At 50.0% G+C, this 22,201-nt stretch overlaps 2 pseudogenes; both read right to left on the bottom strand.

The window, feature by feature from the left end:
• Positions 1-2,488: 2,488 nt before the first annotated feature.
• Positions 2,489-6,503, bottom strand: LOC113630086 (uncharacterized; annotated as a pseudogene).
• Positions 6,504-18,180: 11,677 nt separating this feature from the next.
• Positions 18,181-22,201, bottom strand: part of LOC113630084 (zinc transporter 9 pseudogene) — a 32,860-nt pseudogene continuing 28,839 nt past the window's right edge.

The following is a 22,201-nucleotide window of genomic DNA, read 5'->3' as shown; positions in this document are numbered from 1 at the left end:
CTTTGGTTAGATTTATTCCTAGGTATTTTATTCTTTTTGATGCAATTGTAAATGAGGTTGTTTTCTTAATTTCTCTTTCTGATAGTTCGTTATTACTGTATAGAAACACAACAGATTTCTGTATATTGATTTTGTATCCTACAACTTCACTGAGTTCATTTATTAGTTCTAATAGATTTATTTTTGTGGCATCTTTAGGATTTTCTCTAAATAGTATCATCATCTGAAAACAGTGACAGTTTCACTTCTTTCTTTCAAATTTGGATTCCTTTTATTTCTTTTTCTTTTCTTATTTCCGTGGCTAGGGCTTCCAATACTATGCTGAATAAAAGTGGCAAAGGTGGGCATCCCTGTCTTGTTCCTGATCTTAGAGGAAATGTTTTCAGCCTTTCACCCTTGAGTATGATGTTGGTTGTAGGTTTGTCATATGTGACCTTTATTATGTTGAGGTATGTTCCCCCACGCCCACCTTGTTAGGAGTTTTGTCATAAATGGATGTTGACTTTTATCAAAAGTTTTCTTCCTGCATCTATTGAGATAATCATATGAGTTTACTTTTCAGTCTATTAATGTATCACATCGATTGATTTGTGGATATTGAACAACCCTTGCATCCCTAGGATCAATCCAGCTTGATCGTGGTGTATGAGCCTTTTACTATATTGTTGAATTTGGTTTGCTAATATTCTGTTGAAGATTTTTGAATCTATATTCATCAGTGATATTGGTCTCTAATTTTCCTTTTTTGTGATATCTTTGTCTGATTTTGGTATCAGGGTGATGCTGCCCTGGTAGAATGAGTTCAGAAGCATTCCTTCCTCTTATACTTTTTTGGAATAGTTTGAGAAGGATGCCTGTGAACTCTTCTTTAAGTGTTTGGTAGAATTCACCCATGAAGCCATGTGGTCCTAGGTTTTTGTTTGTTGGGAGTTATTTTTTTTTCAAACTGATTCAATTTCATTCCTGAGAATTGGTCTGTTCGTATTTTCTATGTTTTCCTGATTCAGTCTTGGGAGATCATACATTTCTAGGAATTTATCCATTTCTTCTAGGTTGTCCATTTTATTGGCATATAGTTGTTCATAGTACTCTGTTATGATCCTTTGTATTTCTGTGGTGTCAGTTGTACCTTCTCCTCTCTCATTTCCCCTATTTTTTCCCCCTCTCTTTTTCTTGATGAGTCTGGCTAAAGGTTTATAATTTCCTTGAGATTTATACTGCTCATGGATGATCCTATTCCAAAGCTCCAGTACACTCTTGGAACAAAAGTAAATCTTAGATTAAACTTAACAGAGATATTGGATCATGATAGGAAACCATGCCCCACGTGAAGGTCTCCTGCTAACACTCTTCAATCACAAACTCTGCTCCAATAGGGGGATGATAGTGAGCTCTCAGAAAGCTGGTTTCTGACCAAACCATTTATTTCCTAAATGTACCAGCTGGTTGGTGGCAGTTCTACAATACATGTTATTTCATCTTTAATATTTTTTTTTTTTTTTTTTTGGCGGTGCCACACAGCATGTGGGATCTTAGTTTCCCTACCGGGGATCGAACCCATGCCCCCTGCAGTGGAAGCACAGAGTCTTAACCACTGGACCACCAGGGAAGTCCCTCATCTTTAATATTATTATATTTAATGTTGACTCCTTATAGATCTAGAACTCTTCAGATTTAAAACCTCTCCTTCTATCTCTTTATAAGCACCCAGATGCCCAGCATAGTGGTTGATCAGAGGGGTTTGATAAACATTTGCTGAGTTGATTGATAACCCCTTAGCATTATTTCTACTGACATCTGTCTTACAGTCTGCAGACATCTGAATGGATTTAGAGACGTATGTGTCTCAGAATCTGTATTTCTGACGATATTCAAGATAAAGCCACCATCTCCCCAGGCTTCAGCCCAGAAGCATCTTTTCAGACAGAAAATCTTTCAATTATGTATTTTTAAGCTGTTACCTGTTGGAGTTAAGGCATGAAGGAAATATTAAAATAACATTTAGTACTGCCACTGAATCCTCACATGTGTTCACCGTGGAACAGAAACACCAGCTCCATCCTGGCGTCCCAGCAGGTTTCAGAACCTTGGATAGGGCCAATGCCCAACTTGGTTTGGGAAGCTCTTCAGTCTTGGAGGGAGTTGCTAAGGAAGATTCCACCTGGTGAGGTGAGGGGGAAACAGAGGAATGAAGTCGGCAGGTGAGGGACAGGAATATGGGAGAGAGATGGGAGGACAGAAGGGGTTGTGGGGGAGGAGTGTCTAAAGGCCACCACCTGGGGAAACGTGTCACACATGCTTTGGATGGCTTGTTCTTTTTTTTTTTTTTTTCGATTAAAGATCTGATTTATTCAAGCATCTGAAAACACTCTACAATGAAACCTGCTATTAGATGCTGCTTATACTGTGCTAGGGACCACGCACATACTGCCATACTGTTTTCAGAAGACTTGAAATGCCAGTGATTGATAGTTTAAAAACTGTACACCTGATGGAGAAGGAAGACAGTTTAATGCTTCACCCGGATCCAGAGGTGCACAAATGAAAGGACAGCTCCAATCGGCAAACGGGTGTTTCATGATCGTATCCAAGAAGAATCGACTGGTGATGGACAATTCAGAAATGCTTCCCCAAAAGGTGTATGGTTCCTTAAAAAGTTTCAGGTCACAACCCTTGCAGAAAACACTGACGCCCAACACACTGATTCTCGGTCCAGGAAACCTTCCAGGTTCTACGTGGCTGGGTGCCCCTCGTAATCATGTTTCTGTGGTGTAACTAAGAGGGTCCTTTGGACCGGACAGGGCGCAGGTGGGGACTGTGCACCAACAGTCATAGTGGATGGCAGTGAACAAGGCAAACGATGTCATAAACCCTTCCTTTGTGAGCTCCAACGTGCTGCCATATTTTTTGCGGTCCGCGGGCCTCTCAATGATGTGGCCTCTCGCGTTGCGGAGCACAGGCTCCGAACGCGCAGGCTCCGAACGCGCAGGCTCAGCGGCCATGGCTCACGGGCCCAGCCGCTCCGCGGCACGTGGGATCTTCCCGGACCAGGGCACGAACCCGCGTCCCCTGCATCGGCAGGCGGACTCTCAACCGCTGCGCCACCAGGGAAGCCCTACCGTACTCTTCCTCATCGATCTGTAGGTAGTTGCTGAAGTAGAGGGTACAGGACACCGGCGCTGAGCAGGCAGAGTCCTGCTCGTCCCAAGAAACCTCGCAATGGTAACTCGCCCCGGATGTCACCTAGGCCCACAGAAATGATCTGTCGGGACCAGTAGATCACATCTAAAATTTCATCCCTGTCCTCCCGGGCCGCGTTGCGCCGCAGCACCTTGCTCCAGACAGAGACTTTGAGGGCCCCGTTGGCCAGCTGCGGCTGAGAGGTCGCCTCCTTCCGCCGCGCCGCGCGGGCCGGGCCTGGGGCGCGCGGGCGGATCGAAAACAGGTCCGGGTCTGGGGTCGCGGGTCCCGGCACACGGGGAGGGGCGGCGGCAGCGACAGGCTCAGCAGATCGGTTCGGCGGCGCGCATGCGGCTGCCCACACTTAACCTAACACTCCGGCTCTGCCAGCTCTGCCGAGACCAGGAGCGCGCAGGGTGGAGCATCCCTGGATGGCTTGTTCTCGGGTACCAGGAGACAACTTGCCTGAGGTCAGGGATCCATCCACATTTGGGCAGATTTTCTCCACTGTCACTACCCACGCTCCTTGGTGGCCATCTCACACTCAGGCCCTACAGGGTCCCGTACACTAGACCTAAAACGTACACTGACTGAGCCATTGTGACACGTGGTCTGCGTTCTGACGCACGCCAGACCCTTATTACAGGAAGGAAAAGAAAGAGGACAGAGGAGAAATGTTAGCTCCCAACACCGGGCAGAAAGAATTTGTTAAACAAACAAACGAACCTATTTCCCCTCTTCATTCCCCCCTTCGGGCAGTGATACGAGCCTAGCTTCCCTCCCTGCAACCTCACTGCTTCTGGGACCTGGACCCTGTGCTCAGTTCACGGCTGCCAATTGCTCTGCTGGGTCTCATTTTACCTCCGGCTTTTCCTCTCTGAACATATGTGCACACACATTTATTATTTATTTACTTTTGTTTGGTGATCCAACTGCAGTTTACTTTAATTAGAAAGTTAGCCTCTGGAAGCATAATATACATTTGTTTTGTTTGTCTACTTTTGAAAACAAAAACCCACCTAAGATCCCCCATAGCTAATGAGCTTGACAAGATTTGTTTGATAACAAAGACAGTGAAATGTTTCAAATGCATCCACCCAGCTTGGCAAGAAGGTGGAGGGAATGCCTTCCAGCTCTATGTTGGCCCAGGTGTGGAGAAAGATGGATACCCTGAGGCTCAGAACGTTCCTGTGCCCTTCCCAGGACAGGGGTGTCCACCCTGAAACCATGAGAGCTGACTGCTTAGCCCCCTCCTACGACCCTTCCTTCTGATAGGCTCTGCTTCTGCTGAGCCGTGGACATTCACAGCCACAGTCAGAGGGGCATGGCTTAGCCTGCAGAGACAGAGCCTTGGTGCCTGCACCCCTCCTCCTGGCTCCTGCAGAGACAGAAAATATGCACCACGAGAGGCACAGGGAACTCTGCTCCGGCCTCAGAAGTGGCCCCCGTCCCTGAATTATTTACAGGGACATGTGATTAGATAATTCCTGCCATCACATCCCTGCCATCCCTGCTGCTGGCTCATCAGTCACAGGTGGTTACAGGTAATTAGGGAAGTCTTCACCAGGGAGGTCTATTTACTGTCACAGATGATTCATAAATTAACACTTCATCCTCAAATCTAAATCATTAAAATAAAAAACTAAATTTGACTACATCCAATTAAGATAATAATCATCTTACCTTGGAGTTATCTCATGCCTTATCCTGGCTAAGCCTCCAAGTCTTTCTGTGTTATTTCTTCTTATATCCCTAAAAAGTTCCAACTAGAGAAAAAGGGTCAGGAATTATTCTGCCCATTTTGCAGATGGATAACCTGAGGCTCAGAATGTTCCTGTGCCCTTCCCGGGACAGGGGTGTCCACCCTGAAACCATGAGCGCTGGCTGCTCAGCCCCCTCCTACGACCCTTCCTTCTGATAGGCTCTGCTTCTCCTGAGCTGTGGACATCCACCGCCAAGGCTCTGCCTGATGCTCATGGGTTGCGATGTGACTTCATCTGAAGTCCGCCCACCCACGTCCTTTGCCATCCAAGAGAAGGACATCTCCACTCTTCCAGCTGGTTACGCCAAAGCCTTGAACTGTGTATGCAATCTTTCAGAAAACCCTCACGGTTCTACCTTTAGAATATCTTTACTATCCAGCCACCTCCCTGCCCCACATGGCAATTCTCATACAGGACCATCACCTCTTGTCTGGATCCTGCATGAGGTCCACCAGCTTCTGCTTCCACCGAGACCACTGCAGTCGGCTCCCCACGCAGCAGCCTGGGGGTCCCTTGCCCCCATATGTCAGACCATGTCCCCCTCTGCTCAAACCCTCCAGGGTCTCCACCTATGCTGTGCTGTCCAAAATGGTAGTCACAGGCACGTGTGCTGCTGAGAAATTAAAATGTGGCTGCACGACTGAGGAACTCAATTTGCATATTACATAATGTAACTGATTTAAATTTACATAGTGACCCGTGCTCCGTGTTGTAGAGTGAAGATCTAGGCCCTGCCCACCTCTCCACCTCCCTCTTCCTCTGCTCCTGGCCACCCACCCATCTATCCACCAAACATATCACTGTGCCTCTCTGGGCCTCAGTGTCTCCACATGATCAGCGGGGGAGCAGTTCTACTTCCACATCCTCACAGGGAACGCTGGGAACGCTGGGAGAGTGACACGTCCTTACACACAAGTAGGGAAGCTGTGCAGCCGCCAGGGTGACAGGACGGATAGTCTGCAAAGTGGCAGCTCAGTCCAGCCTCCTTCCCACCCCCTCCCTGCTGCGAATCCCAGCATCCCTCACACTCCCCTGGGCTCTGTGTCCCCCCCCTTCCATTCTGAGTGCCCAGCTTAGTCTGTGAGCTCCCCACATGGTGAGTGGGAGGGTGAGGGCCCTGGAGCAGCTGGCCTGTGTGCAAATCCCAGCTCTGTCCATGCGCCGGGTGCCCTCGGGAGGGACACTTAACCTCTCTGGGCCTCAGTTTCCTGAGGACTCTCCTGGCGGGTCCCCTCATGGTGTCCTCTGGCCCCATCACAGTGGGCCCTCCCCATATCCCCCACTGCATCACAGTGACACCTCCTCATGTCCTCAGGACACATCACAGTGACGTCAGCATCACCAAGACGTGTAACAGGCAGTGCAGCAGCAGCCACCCGTGTGTGAAATGACAGCTCTCGCCTCTCCGGACGGTCGGGGAGTTTATTCTGGGCGGGGGGAGCAGGCGGATGCCACACTGAAAGGTTCTGTGGCACATCCAGGGATGCGGCTCTCCTTGGGGCGGTCCTGCCCCAGCCTGCGGGCTGACAGGCGCTCACGGCCGCCCTCGTCCTCACGCATTCCTGCCTCTTTCTGCTTCTGTTTTCTGCTCCCCGCTCCACCTTCCCTGGGACCCACCTCTCTGCTCTGAGACGCCGCAGCTGTAAACGCCAGATGCACGAACGGGCCTGGGGACCAGTCTAGCCCGTGTCAGCGCATTTTCCACTGAGACCTTCCTGACTCGTGTTACCTGGGCCACGGGGACGATTTGAAAACACTTTCTGTTCAGTTTTGAGGCCGGCTGTTCTAATTCCAGATCCCCATGTAAGTTCACAGGTGTTTTTTCTTTGCTTTTTGCTGGAAGCATCGGAGCAATTTCCTCTCTGCGTGTTTCCCTCACCCGCCGGGCAGGTTTACACACCGAATATAAACCGTGAGCGTAAAAGTCAGGAGTCTGCAGGCCCCGTTCCTCTCAAACTGGAGCCGTGAGGTTTAACAGAGGAGAGAGGGCCTGGGGAACCACGGGCGATCACAGTTAGAATTGAATTCCCTTCTGGCACCGGACCCACCCCTGCGCCCAGCACCCCGCAGGGACAGGGAAGGCGGGGAAACCCGAGTTCCCGCACGTGTGGACCCTGCGTTCCCCGGCTCTGGACGGGTCCTCGGTGGGCGTCTCTGCCCCGGACCCGGTGGCCGTCCGCTGTGTCCCGCACGAGCCCCTCCCGGCGTCCCCGGCCGTGCTCAGCTGCACGTGGAGGGATCGGCAGGTCAGGGCCTGAGTTCCCACCGCCAGCTGAGGGTGATGACGAGCGCGTCAGCACCTGCCGGGCCGTCGGTGCCTCGTGTGGTCACGACGTGTCTGTCCACAGACAGGCTGGACCGACTCAAGCCCAAAGGGGCCTCTATCGCTGGTGGGCCTGGAAGGGCCGGGGGAGCTGGGGATTCAGGCGGCATTTGGACAGGGGAGGGCGCGTGCCGGGCCAGGGGTCAGGGCCTTGGGGTGTCCTCGGATGACCTGGTCACACACTGAGGGATGTCGGGAGGGTCCGAGCACAGCGCCTGAGGGTCCCCAGTGCCCCGGGTACGGTCCACCTCCCCACCACCCAGCATCGTTACACATGTGAGTGTGTTCCATCTCGGCTTCCTCTTCTTGAGAAGCGCTGCTCCATGTAGCTGGGGAGGTGTGGGGCTTTCTCATCCCACGGCTGCTGTCCCGATGCCCAGAGCCCATGCAGCACTGGGTGAGGTGTGAGTGTTCTGGGTCCTGGAATGGGGACTGTCCACCCAGGGTACGTCGGACTCGAGGGCTGAGACGAGCACCCAGGGTGTGCTCAGTGCAAGGGCACATGTGAGCTGGGGCACAGAGGAGTCGTGCTGGAGGCCGCTCTCCACTGGAGCGCTGTCAGGGTGCCAGGGCGCAACGCTGCTGAGCCCTCACCGTTCACAGTCCCCACGTAGACTTTGGCGGAAGAAGCCTCCCGCCCCCCCCCCTTTTTTTTTTGTCTGCACCTCCCAAGTGGGCTCTTAGTTCCCTGAGCAGGGATGGAAACTGCCCCTGCAGTGAGAGCACAGAGTCTAAACGGCGCCCCGCCCCCTTCCTGATCGTCTCTCCGTGCCCCCGCCTCCCTCCCCCCCCCCAGCCGGCGGGGGTCCTTGGTGGAGATGGGAGGGGGCAGGAAACTGTCTCTGAAGTGCACGTCTGACTCTTCCTGTTACACACACACATGCACACACACACACTCATGGTTTCTGAAATTAATAGCTGCTGTTTTCAGTTGTCTTGCTGTCTGTGCACAGAGGTGGGAATGGGGGAGACCCCCAGAGGGGCACTGGAGGAATTTATGAGCCCCCAAGTCATACTCAGAAGACACCCTATCTTGTGCTGTGAGGAAGCTCTGCCCACAACTGGCCTTGGAGAGGGTGACCCAGTGACACAGCTCTGGGCCACGTCAGGGGTCACACAGAACTGTGTCGTCTCGCACATGTGTTGGATGTCCCTGGGGCTGTGCACGGCTCCCCCCCGCACTGGCTGTCAGGTCAGTGCACAGGAGGGAAATGGGGCCCTGGGTGTGGGTGGGCAGGTCTGGTACTCGGCTTCCCCTGGGCTTCACTCTCCCCACACGTGCACGCTCTGTGTCCGTGTCCCTGTGATGAGCCATGGGTCACCTGTCCCTCTGGGTTACATCCTCCCCAGGGAGCCTGAGAGGAGCAGCTGCTCAGGCCCCATGTGGAACCTCCCACCAGACAGATGTTTATGAGTTGCCGTGACTGGTACAGCCTCCCCAGGCTGATGGGCAGATGGGCAGAGACAGGCCCCGAAGGCTCAGGCAGGGCCTCGTAGGGGGGCTGCCCACCCGGGCCCTGACCAAGCCCACCCCTGGGGAGCCGTGCCCTTAAGAAGAATGCCCGAAGCTCTCCGTGGATGAGCTCTCTGTGGATGAGCGCTCCGTGGATGAGCGCTCCGTGGATGAGCTCTCCGTGGGTGTCCCTGTGAGGGCATCAGCGTCTGAAAATGCCAGCCCAGGGTGGATGCACTGAGTGCAGGTGAGGGCTCAGCACTGACAAAGGTCTGGAGACTGAGTCTCAGCTCAGGCTCTGCAGCCATTATTTTAGAACATTCTTGCCCCCCGGCTCCCGGAGTGCTGGTGGCTGCAGGGTGTTCTGGGTCCCTCATGTCTGATGTCATTTACCTCCTATGCTCAGGTGGCATCACGTCCTTGTGTGACAGTGACCGTGAGCCTGGATGACCAAAGCTTCCGCCTCTGGATCCATTACACACTGAGAACTAAAGACCAAGCTGTCCTCCTCTGTGACGTGGGTGGGTCTGTTGGGTGGTGGGAGTGGGCAGAAGGGGCAGAAGTTCAGCAGGAAGCATGTTTGGGAGAGGGTAGGGGAGAGGGAGGACATAAAGTGGTTCAATCCACAAGTTTAAAGAAATGAAGTCACAGTTATTTATGATTAAATGTAACTCCTCCAAATCTGTCACCACTCAATGTAGGTGACACCAGATCTAGACAGTCTGTGGGCGTCTGCATGGAAGCAAATCACATCTGTTCGTTGCCAGGAAAGGTTGATCTGAAAACGGATTGAAGTCATCCGTGCTAAAAGTGAACATTTCATGAAGAGTCATGTGAGCGAGTGGCAGCCCGAGCACGTGCCCACCTCTCAGCTAGGGGTGGGGACACCACGAGGACAGCATCTATCCCCACCCCGCCTGGCTGTGTCCGCGAGAGGGTGGTCAGATCTCCCAAAGGAAATCCAGAGGAGGGGGGAAAAAACAAAGAGAACAGGGAGGCAGGGTTGAGCCCCAGGCAAGGGGCAGCGGGTCCTAGGAGGCCACTCGCTGCTGGGACCTCAGAGGCAAGGACTGTGTGTATTTGATATCTGTGCTTAACGACCAAACGGAAGTTTTGTGACTCCAAACAGGAAACCGAGGTATCAAGTACACATTTTTATCCTGAGAATTAGCAGACTGCTGAATATTGTAAGCATAGGACTTGGTGTATCCACCAGAAATCATGCTGTCCCTGGATTTGAAACTGAGCAGGACACTGTGGGGCCTTCCTGGGGACAGATCCCCTGCCCTGTGTCCCCTCTCTCTTGTTTGTAGAAGAACTTTAGCCTCCTAGGCCTTCCCCAAGTTCCAAAGAGCAAATTGAATCCGAGAAGTGAGAAAATGCAGAAACAAAGGAAAAGAGTCAAGTAAGACAAGTTAATACTAGTTCAGCCATAAAACAAAGTCAAGGACCTTTTGTTCCTCCTCAAGGGCTGTAGATACTATGCTGAGCCGTATCCTTGAGGTGTTTTGCAGATACTGAGACCCTCACCAGGTGGAGAAACGAAATGCATGCCGACCACCACCACGTAGACCCCAGACCAGCTGGAACCAGAAGGTTCATGATGTTGACTCCCAGAATACCACCTGTTACCTCACCACCAACCAATCAGAAGGATGTCCACAAGCTGATCACACACCTGCGACCCTCTCCCTCACTTTGCCTTTAAAAACTCTTCCTGAAAGCCATCAGGGAGTCCTGGTCTTTCGAGCATTAGCAGACCCACTGGTCTCCTCGCTTGGCCCTGCAGTAACTGCTGTACTTTCCGCCGTCACCACAACCTGGTGCTTTGCTAGCAGACCCAGGTTTGGTACAGTAATAGGTTTCTGTCTTTAATGCTTTTCTTTATTTTTTTCTCCTTTGAAAAGATCTCCTCCTTCCTCCCTCCCGTCACCTTCCCATCCCCTTCCATCTCCAGTTCTCCTCCCAGGCCGTGCCCCTCTCCGGGTCCCATGGGGACACATGCGTGGTGCCTGGGCATTCTCCCCCTCTCCTCACATCAGTGCCCTCGCTCAGGTCTAAACCAAACAGGGGCACTCCACACCTGCTGTGAGCTGGCGTCCTGGTGGGCCTGCCGTGCCTTCTCCACTGATGGCTTCTGGCTCTGCCGGTGGCTGCCCAGCCCGGGTGTCTCCAAAGCCTCAGCCTCGCTCACTGGCTCCCTGGCAGCTCTGCCCACCTCAGAACCCACCCCAGTGGACCAGGAGGGTCACGTGCACCCTCCCCAGCCAATCCTGCTTCAGGGATGGGGATATTTATGCTGATTGGCCAGGCCTGATTCCCTGCTCTCTCCTGAACCAATCACCGTGCTTGGTGGGGGAGGGGGGCATGCAGTGATTGGCAACTTCCTGAGTCACGTGCCCCATCCACATCACTCCATCTAGAAAGGCAAGATGTGACTCCCCAGAAAGAAAATGAGGCCACCTGACCAGAAGGCGCCCCCCAGAAAATGGGTGCAGGGAGGTTGGGACAACAGCACCCACCCACTGCTCACACCCGAGAGAGCTTACCCTCCCTGCCGTTGCTTTGCTCCTAGGCCCCGTGCCAGGTGCTGGCCGTGCTCCTGCACTACCTCTTCCTGAGCGTCTTTGCGTGGATGCTGGTGGAAGGGCTGCATCTCTACAGCATGGTGATCAAGGTCTTTGGATCAGAGGACAGCAAACACCGCTACTACTATGGGATAGGATGGGGTAGGTGGGGATGGGATGGGATAGGGTAGGGTGGGATGGGATGGGGTAGGGAGGGCTGGAACAAGTTAGGTGGGGATAGGATGGGGTAGGGCAGGTGTACCTTCATTGTCAGGTCCTTCTTCCGACCCCTCTGCCCCCAGAAGGGCAGGAGAGGAAGGAGAGTTGGACAATGGATGGCAAAGACCTGTCGGTTTGTTTGTGTCTCTTTGTTCTTGTCCATCCTGAGGAGTCCTGGTGAGTACCTGAGGCCTCGTTTCCTGCGGAAGGGTCGGGCTATGTAATTGACACCTGGCCTTCCGGCATTTGCCGTAAGGAATCTACCAGCCGCTGGAGACCTGCGATTTCTTTCTGATTGTCTCTCAGTAGTTTTAATTTTCACAGCCCTCGTTATGCGAAGATGACACGTTTGTTTTATGCTTCGAGCTGGCAAATACTTCTTTGGTGAGGAATTGGAGGTAAAATACACACACACCCTGTAAGGCCAACGGGCCGAGGCAGGGGAACACAAACAGATTCACAGGTTGCATCAGACCGAATTCTCCGGACCACCCAGTTCCAGAAACTGACATGCGGACTTTGAACCCAGCCCAGCCTTCCCGCCTTTCGAGGGGCGGGACTAACGGTCCCCCAGGATACCCGAAAAGACCACCAAATAAGGAATACCCTGCGCCCTCCCAGATTCACCACACCCCTTTCCCTTCTTCCCCTATAAAGTCTTGCCCAACCCCCCCCCCCACCCGGGGCGCGACTTCTCTGGCCCCTTTCTCTCGGACCAGTGCACCCCGCCCGGGAGCGCTCCCTAATCTCTCAGACCAGTGAACCTCGCCCGCGAGCGCTCCCTAATGAAGCTCACTTGAAGCTTTCCTCTGTTCCGCGGTGCCGTTTGTTAAGATCCGACCTTACACACCCCACTGGTTTTCCTGGAGTGAATAGCTTCATTATTCCCCTGGGAGGATAGAAGAGGGAGAATTTGGACTTTGAAGGGCAGCTGTTGGGGGGGGGCGTTCCTGGAGGAGGGGCCACTAGAGAGAGAGGGAAACTCCTGGGAAGAAAGAAGGGGAGAATGGATGCAGGTAGACGAACTGTCTCTGCCTCATTCTGCATTATCTTATTGCTTAGAATTTTTATATCTTTTATTGAAAATTTGAATCTTCCTTTTGCAATAGATGTGCTCCTGACAAGGAAGGGGTTACTATGTTTTTTTAGCAGTTGTGTGATAGCCAGGACGGAGCAGAGTTATGAAGACAAGGGCCTTCGACGACCCTCCCGCTGGTCGCTTCAGCTGAGGACTCACTCTCAGTCAGGGGTTGCAAGCCCCCATGTCCACTGAGACCAGACAGGGAATCGGCACCCTGTAAGACCTGGCACCCTGGACTCTGTCCCTTCCTGATGGTACTTGGCTGGAGCTGGACAGCGCATGTCACCACCCCAGCCCTGGAGGACCCCAAGCCTGCGGGCCTGGATGTGAGCTCCCTGCAGACAGAGCGCTAGGCTGGTTTCTAGCAGCCTCCATCCATCTTCCTGCCAGCTTCCCCTTAATGAATTTCATCAGCGGCTCAGGAGCTGTGTTCTTCGCTCTGAGTGGGCTAGACTTGGCTCTGGGCCTAAGAACAGACAATCTGCAGGCGGCTGGCCTCTCTCTACCTGCAGTTATTAATCAGGAAGGAGGTGGAGGCTGACCCAGGGCCCCAGGAGCTCACCCTGCAGGGAGGGCCCCTCAGAGAGGCCGCTTCTCCGCGAATTTCCTCCCTGCTCTTACCCCGACCCTCAAACCACCTGAAGCTGGCGGGAGTGGCACCTTCAGATGCCAGGCCCCGAGCAGGCGAGTATACAGTGGGTGGAGGTGGATGACAAATACACCCTGTCTTCTAGAAAGTTCACGAGGAATCCAGGAGAGGACGGCAGTGGTGAGCACACAAGAGTTTCAATACCAGCACAGTGTACACCAGCCTCAGCTCCCACACTCAGGAGCGGAAGAGACGTGTGTGCTTTATTTTCTCGTGATGCTACCTTATTTCTTTCAGAAGCTCCCGTTCAGCTGGAAGGTGGAATTTCATCAGCCAATTCTGGATCCTACCAGGAAGACTCATTACACAGCGCCAAGGTAGCTGAAGGCGCGTCCCAGGCCGTATCGTGCTGCAATAGCGAATAACCCACAAAATCCCGGTAGCTTGAAACAGCCAGTTTTTTTCTTGCTCACACTTCATGTCTTTCATGAGAATCAGGAGGTTCCACTTATGACAGCAAAAATCTCAATGAAGAAAGCACAGCCTGATCGCTTTGAAAAGTTTCTATTTTCAAGGGTGAAAGCTTGAACCCCCCAAAATATATTTCATTAAGATGGGACCAGGATTCTGAAATGTTATCACTGTCTTGTTGGCATCTCACAGTTCAGAAGCTGGTAATAGAGAAAAAGGAAATGGGAACGCGAGGTAGTTAATAATAGTAGATTATTGTAGGGATTAGCTTCATGCCTTGAGTGACTTATTTTACCTACACCTGGAGACACCTCATTTGGTCTTCACAATAGCCTAAGGAGGAAGGTATTCATTACCGCTTTTCACAGTGAGAACATGAAGGCTCAGAGGGGTTTAATGAGTTCCCTAAGGCTGCACAGCTGGTCTGGGGCTGGGAAAGGAGCCAGGTGTTGCTTGGCTCCAAACCCACTCACTGTTTTCTCCATCCTGCTCCCACGTTCCTCATTCTGCCATCTGTGAACTTTTTCTTAACACACACACACTCATCTAGTCTCTGTAGCTTGTTCTGCAGCTGTGAGTTCGAGGAAAGATCATCCCAGTCTCTACTTTCTATTGAGTGTTTGCACCAGTATTTTGCTGCTCCCCGCAAAGCTGCAGAGAATATCTTCGTACTTAAGTAGGACAAATTTCAAGCACAATACCTGTACTTGGTCCTCGATAAACATTCATTACGTTGATATGTTTATCTAGGTCCAGGTGTCATTAGCAGGGTTACACATGCAGTTACATATTTTAGATGCTCTGTTAGTTTCTCCTTATTCTCATCCATCACCCTCCACATCTGTCACTTCATCACATCACCATCATCACCACCATCATCATTACCTTCACTATCACCGTCATCATGTTTACAGCTAACATCTGTTGGGCACTGCTGTTTAGCTGTGTGCGTACTGGGCTGGGTTAAGAACTTTGCGTGTATTTTCTTATTGAGTCTTCCCCCATGATCACTTGTTGAATGAGTGAGTTCATTGACTCACCAATGATCAGTAGGGATCTTAAGACTTGGCTTACTTATCTTAAATACGATACATCTGATGATTCTTCCCCCTCCGTCATCCTCCCGCTAGCATTCACTGAGTGCTTATTGCTTACCAAGAATGATAAACTACTTATTAGTTCTTACAGTGACATTTCGTGGTAAGGACTGTTGTCACCCCCATTTTACAAACGAGGCAGCTGAGCCTCAGAGAGGTAAACTGACCTGCCCAACGTCACCCAGCTCTGGATCAGCAGAACCTGGGTTTCAACCAGGGAGTCTGGTCCCACATTTGGGATCAGATAGGACCATCCCACGGCCTCCCAGACACACAGGCCACCGACATCCTGACCTGGCCTCTCATCCTTACACAGATTATCTTCCAAGTATCTGGAGACACAGGAAGTAGGAGGGTAGTGGGACGAATTCATGGTCATCAAATCCTACTATGGAAGAATCTTGCATTTGTATGTGGTCAGAACTAGGGAAAATGTGTCTGGGCTGCAGACACACTGACTTGGCACAAAGCTGGCTGTTACTCAGAAGAGTCTGTGAGGCATCAGCTCCAGGCATTCGGCACCTTGCCAGGAAGCTCTGTTTTCCGTTTCCCTTTCATTGCAATTTAAAATTTTTAATCAAGGTAGACTTGTGAGAGTCTAAAATTGTCCTCACTACAAAGGGTGGGTGGTGTTCTAGACAGAGAGAACAGGAGGGACTGAATTCCAGGTGGAGGTAAAAGAAAGCTACATGTGAGATGCTCAGGCTGACCCTATAATCATTCTCAGCTTCCAGCAGCTCCAGCGGAAGCCCGAAGAGCAGCTGCAGTTGGTGCGAGTGGGGTCCTCACCCTCCCCCGCGGGTCCCGATGCCCTGATGCTCTGGAGCGCCCTGGGCTTCATCTACGCAGGGTTTCTACCCTGCAGGAGCCAAACTAGGTGGATCAGTGAATGCCCAGCGTCAATGCTCAGCAAGAACAGGCGCTGGCTCCTCCAGGCTCCTGTGCTTTGCTCCAGAGGTGGAGGTCTCAGCACACTCAGGGGTTAGTCACAGTATTTCCAGAACCTGGAGCTGGGTCTGTGCTGCACCCGTGGAATCCAGCAGCATCCACGTGATGGAGTCCTTAGGTTATGTTCCCCAGGAGCAGGGCCTCAGGGACATCCGCTTCCTCATGCGGAGGAAACTGTGGTCTCAGCTCTTTGCACCTGGTCAGGCACCAGCCCTGCCCCTGGATCCAGTCTCTTCACACTAGCCTGTGAATGCAAATGCACACCAGCTCTAGACCCTGGGCTGGGGTTCCTGAGCCCTTCACTGGCAGAGGGAGCAGAGGGCTGGGGGTCCTGAGTTCCTCACTGGCAGAGGGAGCAGAGGAAGAGGCTGCTGTGCTCAGGGCGGCTGCGTCATTTAGAGACCTCGGAGGAGGCACGACTTTCTGAGTAACTAGGGTGGGTTGTTTTCAGAAGTCAAGTCTGATTCTCAAGTCAAGACCCTCAGAATTCACCTGTGTGTGTGGAAGTGGAGAAAGTCCTATTTTCGATGTGTGCTCTCCAGGACAAACTCCCCAGATAACTGGCGTGGGGAATGCTGCGTATCTGCCTCCCTGTTTGAGGTCCATAGACATATTAGCTTATAAATGCCTCTAAGCTACACAGTGTCATCTGGAAGAGAAAGAGGAAGGTTCCCTGTGGTCAGGCCAGATTTCCCAAAGCTCTTCTTGAACATAGGGCCCTTTCTTTGCGGAATGACTGATAGCTGATCCAGAGTAGGTTTGAAAAACTTTTTTCTCAGTATGAGAGCTTTCTTCCAACTCCCAATCCCCAAACAGACTGTGACATGGCATTGTAAATACCAGGCAGATTTATTCTGTCTTAATTCAATGTCAAGTGGCAGAAACTCAACTGAAAGTAGCTCATAGAACAAAAACACCAGGGCGATGGCTTCAGGCACGCTCGCTCTAGGGACTCGAGTGACATTATCAAGATTTTTTCCCTCTTTTCCATCCTGCAGATCTGACTCCTCCATTTGTGCCTTGGCTCTCCCCATGTAGTATCAAGATAGCTGCTTGGATCTGAGTCTCACTAATATTTGCATCTTCTTAGAAAGCTCAGCTGCTTCTTTCTCATTTAAATGAAAAATCCAGGACTGAGTCTCATTGGTCCATCCAGTGCTACACGTCCATTTTTGGGTCAATCTCTGGCAAGAGGTTTAATGATTTAGTAAGCTGGGTTTGGGTAACATAGCCATCTTAGACCCATGACAGGAGTCAGATAACCTGACCACATAGAATGATGATGGCTCTGAGGACTTCCCTGGTGGTCCAGTGGTAAAGAATCCGCCTTACAATGCGGACGCGGGTTCCATCCCTGGTCAGGGAACTAAGATCCCACATGCTGCAGGGCAGCTAAGCCCACTGCCGCAACTACTGAGCTCTCACGCCTCAACGAGAGAGCCCGCGTGCCGCAAACTACGGAGCCCACGCCCCCTGGAACCCACTTGCCACAACTAGAGAAGAGAAAACCTGCACGCCGCAGCTAGCGAGAAGCCCGAGCAGTGCATCGAAGAGCGGTGCACCCGTGCGCCGCAACTGAAATCCGACGCAGCCAAAAATAAATAAATCTTTGAAAAACAAAACAAAAAAACAAAATAAAAAAGGATACAGTCTTCTTAAAAAAAAAATGATGATGGCTCATCAAGGAAAATGCAGGCTCAGTTACTTGAAGAAAGTGGACCAATGGAGCAGATCTGTAACGGTGCCTGCAGACCCCGCAACACTGACAAATACCGATCATGCTTCAAGTTCCAGGTGACCTCACCTGCTCCACCTGTCCCCCTTCCCCCACAAGCCATGGCTCTAGACTGGCAGATTGCTTTCCATCACTGCAGGACCACACCTTTTCCAGGTCATCCATTTTGACGTGGAATCATTCACTTCTTTATCCTCGCGCGCGCGCGCGTGTGCGTGCCCAAGCATGTGAACGCAGGCACCTACCTGTTTAGTTGCATCTAAGCTCTTAGGAGACTTGTATCTCATCTCACATTTGCCCTATGACCCCCACCTGTCAGATTAACCAGGGAGATGGTTTTCCCGTTCCATAGGCTGCCTTTGCATTTTGCTGCTTGTTTCACTGTTCAGAGCTTTTTAGTTTGATGCAGGTCCACTCACTTATTTTTGATTACGTTGCTTGTGCTTTAGGGGTCATATTCAAAAGCTCATTGCCGAGACCCATGTCAAGGAGCTTTTGCCTGTTTTCTTCTAGTTTTATGGTTTCAGTTCTTATATTAAGTCGTTATTTATTTTGAGTTAATTTTTGTGAGCACTATAAGAGATGGGTCTAGTTTCATTCTTTTACCCGTGAATATCCAAATTTCCCAGCACCATTTATTGAATAGACTGGCTTTTCTCCACTGAGTATTCTTGGCTCCAGCTTTGTCCTTTTTTTTCAGGATTGCTTTGGCTATTTGGGGTCTTTTGTGGTTTCAAATAAATTTATGATTTTTTTCTACTTCTGTAAAAAATGCCGTTGGAATCTTGTTAGACATTACATTGAATCTAAATGTAATTAAAATGAGAATTTAATTACATTACTAAAATGAGAAATTATGAATGATATAAGTAACCAAAATATTTCCTGTTGAAACATGAAAACATGATTTCCAAATTGATTCAACTTGTAATATGTCTCTTAGAAGTAAGAAGTTGTTTTAGTTTCTGCGGACTGTTGAATTGCTCTTTACATAAATATTTCCTCTATCTTAAAACAAACCAGAAGGGCTTCTGGATGGCATTGACCCCTTCAGTGTGGGAAGGTAGTCTTGACAAACTTGCTTCCAAGGCTGCCTCCAAGGTGATTCATTCCGTCAAGTCTATAGTATCTCCAAATCTACATGTCGAACTTCAGGATTTCGTTTTTTCTGTTCCTTCTCAAGTCTATCTACTTCATCTCCTAAAGTATCAATAATATTTTCTCCATGTTTAAGCGTAAAGGTCTCTAGTTCTTCAGGAGTCTTCACTTCTTGAACTTCTTGTAGCATTTAGTCAAAATCTTGTTTTTCCAAATATGATCTTGTAACAACTCGTCCATCGAAATCTACTCCTGCCTTAAATCTTACGTTCCCTAATCCTAGATCTGTGGCTTAAACATCACGAATTGCGCTTACTCATGGGTCGTTCTCCAGGAGTTCAAGTAAGAACAAGTTGTACTTGTCCTGGCTGGCTGGATCGCCCTAAGAGTGCTTCTGTGTTAGTGTAGATGAGGAATGCTGAGACCACACCTAATAAGGTGCCCACACCCAAAGAACCTAGGCTGTGTACAGTGGATTGCCTGTTATAGGGGCAAGGCCCATACAAGTGGCTGTTATTGTCACTCCCAACGCTGCTGCAGTATCCTCCAATAGTATAACATTTGTACTAAGATCACGACTTTCCATTACACAATTGCAAAATGACATTTCTTTGGCCTGAGCACACTTACGAAGCTCATTTGCAGCAACAAGTCTGGAGCAGGGAAAGCAGATTCTGAGAATCCTGGTTCCTGCTGAGGGGAGCCTCTGTCTGGGGGGAGGTCGTGGCTTTACTGCTCTGTGGGGTTAACTCCCTGTTCATTAAAATTAACCAGCTATGGTGAGGATGTGGGGAAAAGGGAACCTCCTATACTGTTGGTGGGAATGTAAATTGGTGCAGTCACTGTGGAAAACAGTATGTTATTGAATTTCTTGTTTCGGTACTTTGTGTGGTATTTTTCATAACATGACTGGTAATTTTTTTGTTTAAAGTCTGAGCCTACTGATAGGAATGTTGATCTGAGTTTGAACCTTTCAGGTGATGACATGGGAAGCTTGACAATGACTTTGATCAAGAAGGCAGAACTATGTGCTAGAGACTGTGGTCCTGATGACACTACGGAGCCCTGACTGCAGCTCTGCCTGGAATTGGTACTAACATAGTCTTTTCAAAAATGCAAGCAAAACAAAAACAAAAACAAAAACCCTGTTTGCTGCTTAAGCAAGAAAGAATCAGGTTTAAGTCCCTGGCAGCCAGGAGTGACTTATAAAACTATCTTCTCCAAGCCTTTTGGAATTTTTGCCTCCTGTCTGGCACCTGTTACCATGACAACCGCGCATACTGTAATGAGCTGGTCCCACGAGTAAAGGAGGTGAAGAGGCAGCTTATGGTGTTCGTCTCCTGAAGCTTTATCAACTGCAGTGTTTTGAGATTAGATTCTCTAGCCATGACAGACTTCCAGATGTTTCAAAGATCCCGAATGACCAGACGTTACCCTTAAAAAGGACAGCCTATCTGAGGAGAATTTAAACCCCATGTGCACAGGGAGCAGTACAGGAAGAATCAGCAAAAGTGTGTCCACACTGTCCTGGGACATCTTCCTTATTTCCTAGGTGTGAAGACTCTGCTTTGGGATTTCCCCCTTATTCCTGAGGTGTCCGCTCTAGCCTGGGATGTCTCCCTAATTACCCATGTGTGTCTACCCTGACCTGTGGCCTCTGCCCTAATTCCCCACTTTGTCTGCTTTGATCTGGGATGTCACCCTAATATCACCCTTTGTCTCCCCTGAATAAGATTTCTCCCAAATCACCCAAGTATGTCTAAGCTTACCTGGGACACCTCCCTATTTCCCCAGAAGCGCCTACTCTAACCTGAAATTTCTCCTTAATTCCCCAACTGCTTTACTCTTTCTGGGATGCCGCTCTAGTTCCCCAGGTGTGTCAACCCAACCTAGGGTGTTTCCCTAATTCCCCAGGTGTGACTACTTCAACCTGGGCTCTTTCTCTAATTTCCTAGTTGTGTCTACACTGACCGGATATGTCTCCCTAATTTCCCGGGTTCATCTCCAGTGAAGTGGGATGTGTGTGTAATTCTACAGGCATATTTACCCAGATCTGTGAGGTTCCTTACTTCCCAGTGTGACTACCTGACCTGGGAAGTCTTGCTAATTCCCCAGATGTTTCTGCTATGACCTTGGATGCCCCCCTAATAATCCAGTTTTACCTACACTGACCTTGCAGGTCTCCCTATTTCCCCAGATGTGTTTACCCAGATCTGGGATGTATCTTAATTGTTTAAGGGTGTCTATATTCACCTTTGCTGTCGTCTTAATTTCCCAGGTGTGTCTACTCTGAACTGGTAAGTCTCTAGTTCCCCAGTGTGTTTACTTGACCTGGAATGGCTCCCTAAAACCTCTGTAATATCTACACTGACCAAAGATGTTTCCCTGATTCTCCAGTTGTGCCCACCCTGAACTTGGGTAACTCCTGAATTCCTTGAGTGTCTGTATTTAGCTGGGATGTTTACTGATGTCTGCCTAATATCTTAGGTTGTCGACCCTGACCAGGTATGTCTACATAAGAAACCATATGTGTCTACCCTGACCTGGGATCTCTCTCTAGTTCCCCGGTTCGATTTACCCTGTCTTGAGATGTCTTCCTCATTCCCCAGGCGTGTCAATCCTGACATTATTTGTCTCCCTGATTCACTAAGTGCGTCTTCTCTGACTGGCATGTATCCTTATTTCTCAATAGTGTCTACGCTGACATGAGATGTCTCCGTTTCCCCCAAATATGTCTGCTGTGACCTAGGATGTGACCCTAATTCTCCATCTAACTATGACTTTGGATGTCTCCCTAGTTCTCCAGTGAGTCTAGTGACATATAATGTCTCTTAATTCCCTCAGGAGTGTATATACTGACTTGTCTCCATATCTCCCTAGTTGTGTCCATTCTAGTCTGAAATTCTACCTATTTCCCCAGATGTGTCTTCTTTGACCTGGGTGTTTCTCAAATTCTCCCAGTCTACTCTGATTTAGAATGTCTAATTCCCCAAGAGTGTCTACCCTAACCTGGGATGTTAACCCTTCTCCCCGATGTGTGTCTGCAGTGATCTGGGCTATCATCTCCCTTAAATCTCCAGGTGTACCATTTATGATCTGGATATCTCATATTTCGAGATATGGCTACACTGCCTGGGATGTCCCCTTGTTTCCTAGGTGTGTCTACTGTGTCATGATGTATCTTCATAGATCCAAAGGTGTGTTTACACTGACCTCAGATGGTTCCCTAATTCCTCAGGTGAGTCTACGCTGACCTGGGATGTCTCTCTGGTGTATCCTCTCTGACCTGGAATATCTACATAAGTCCCCAGGTGTTTCTGCTCTAACCTGTTTTTTTCCCCTCTATTTGTAAAGATGTGTCTACCCTGAAATGGAATGTCTCCTTGGTTTTCCAGTGTGTCAGACTTGTCCTGTGATATCTCTCTAGGTGTTTTGATTTACAACTCTTGGCTGGAATCTTGCTCTAATTCTCTGGGTGTGTCTATTCAAACTAAGATAACGCCCTTATCCCCCAGGTGTGTCTTCCCTGCTCTGGTCTTCTCAACAGTGCCCCAGTTGTGTAACTACTGGTCTGGGATAAATATACTTAATTCCCTAATGAATCTAAGCTGACTTGAGATGTGTCCCTAACTCGCCAGGCGTGACTATTGTGACCTAGGGTTTTACCCTATTTGTCT

Source organism: Aethalodelphis obliquidens, unplaced genomic scaffold (genome assembly GCF_003676395.1).
Source record: "Aethalodelphis obliquidens isolate GAN/ISIS:26980383/991018 unplaced genomic scaffold, ASM367639v1 scaffold28, whole genome shotgun sequence".
Taxonomy (NCBI): Eukaryota; Metazoa; Chordata; class Mammalia; order Artiodactyla; family Delphinidae; genus Aethalodelphis; species Aethalodelphis obliquidens.
This window is presented reverse-complemented; position numbering and strand designations above follow the sequence as displayed.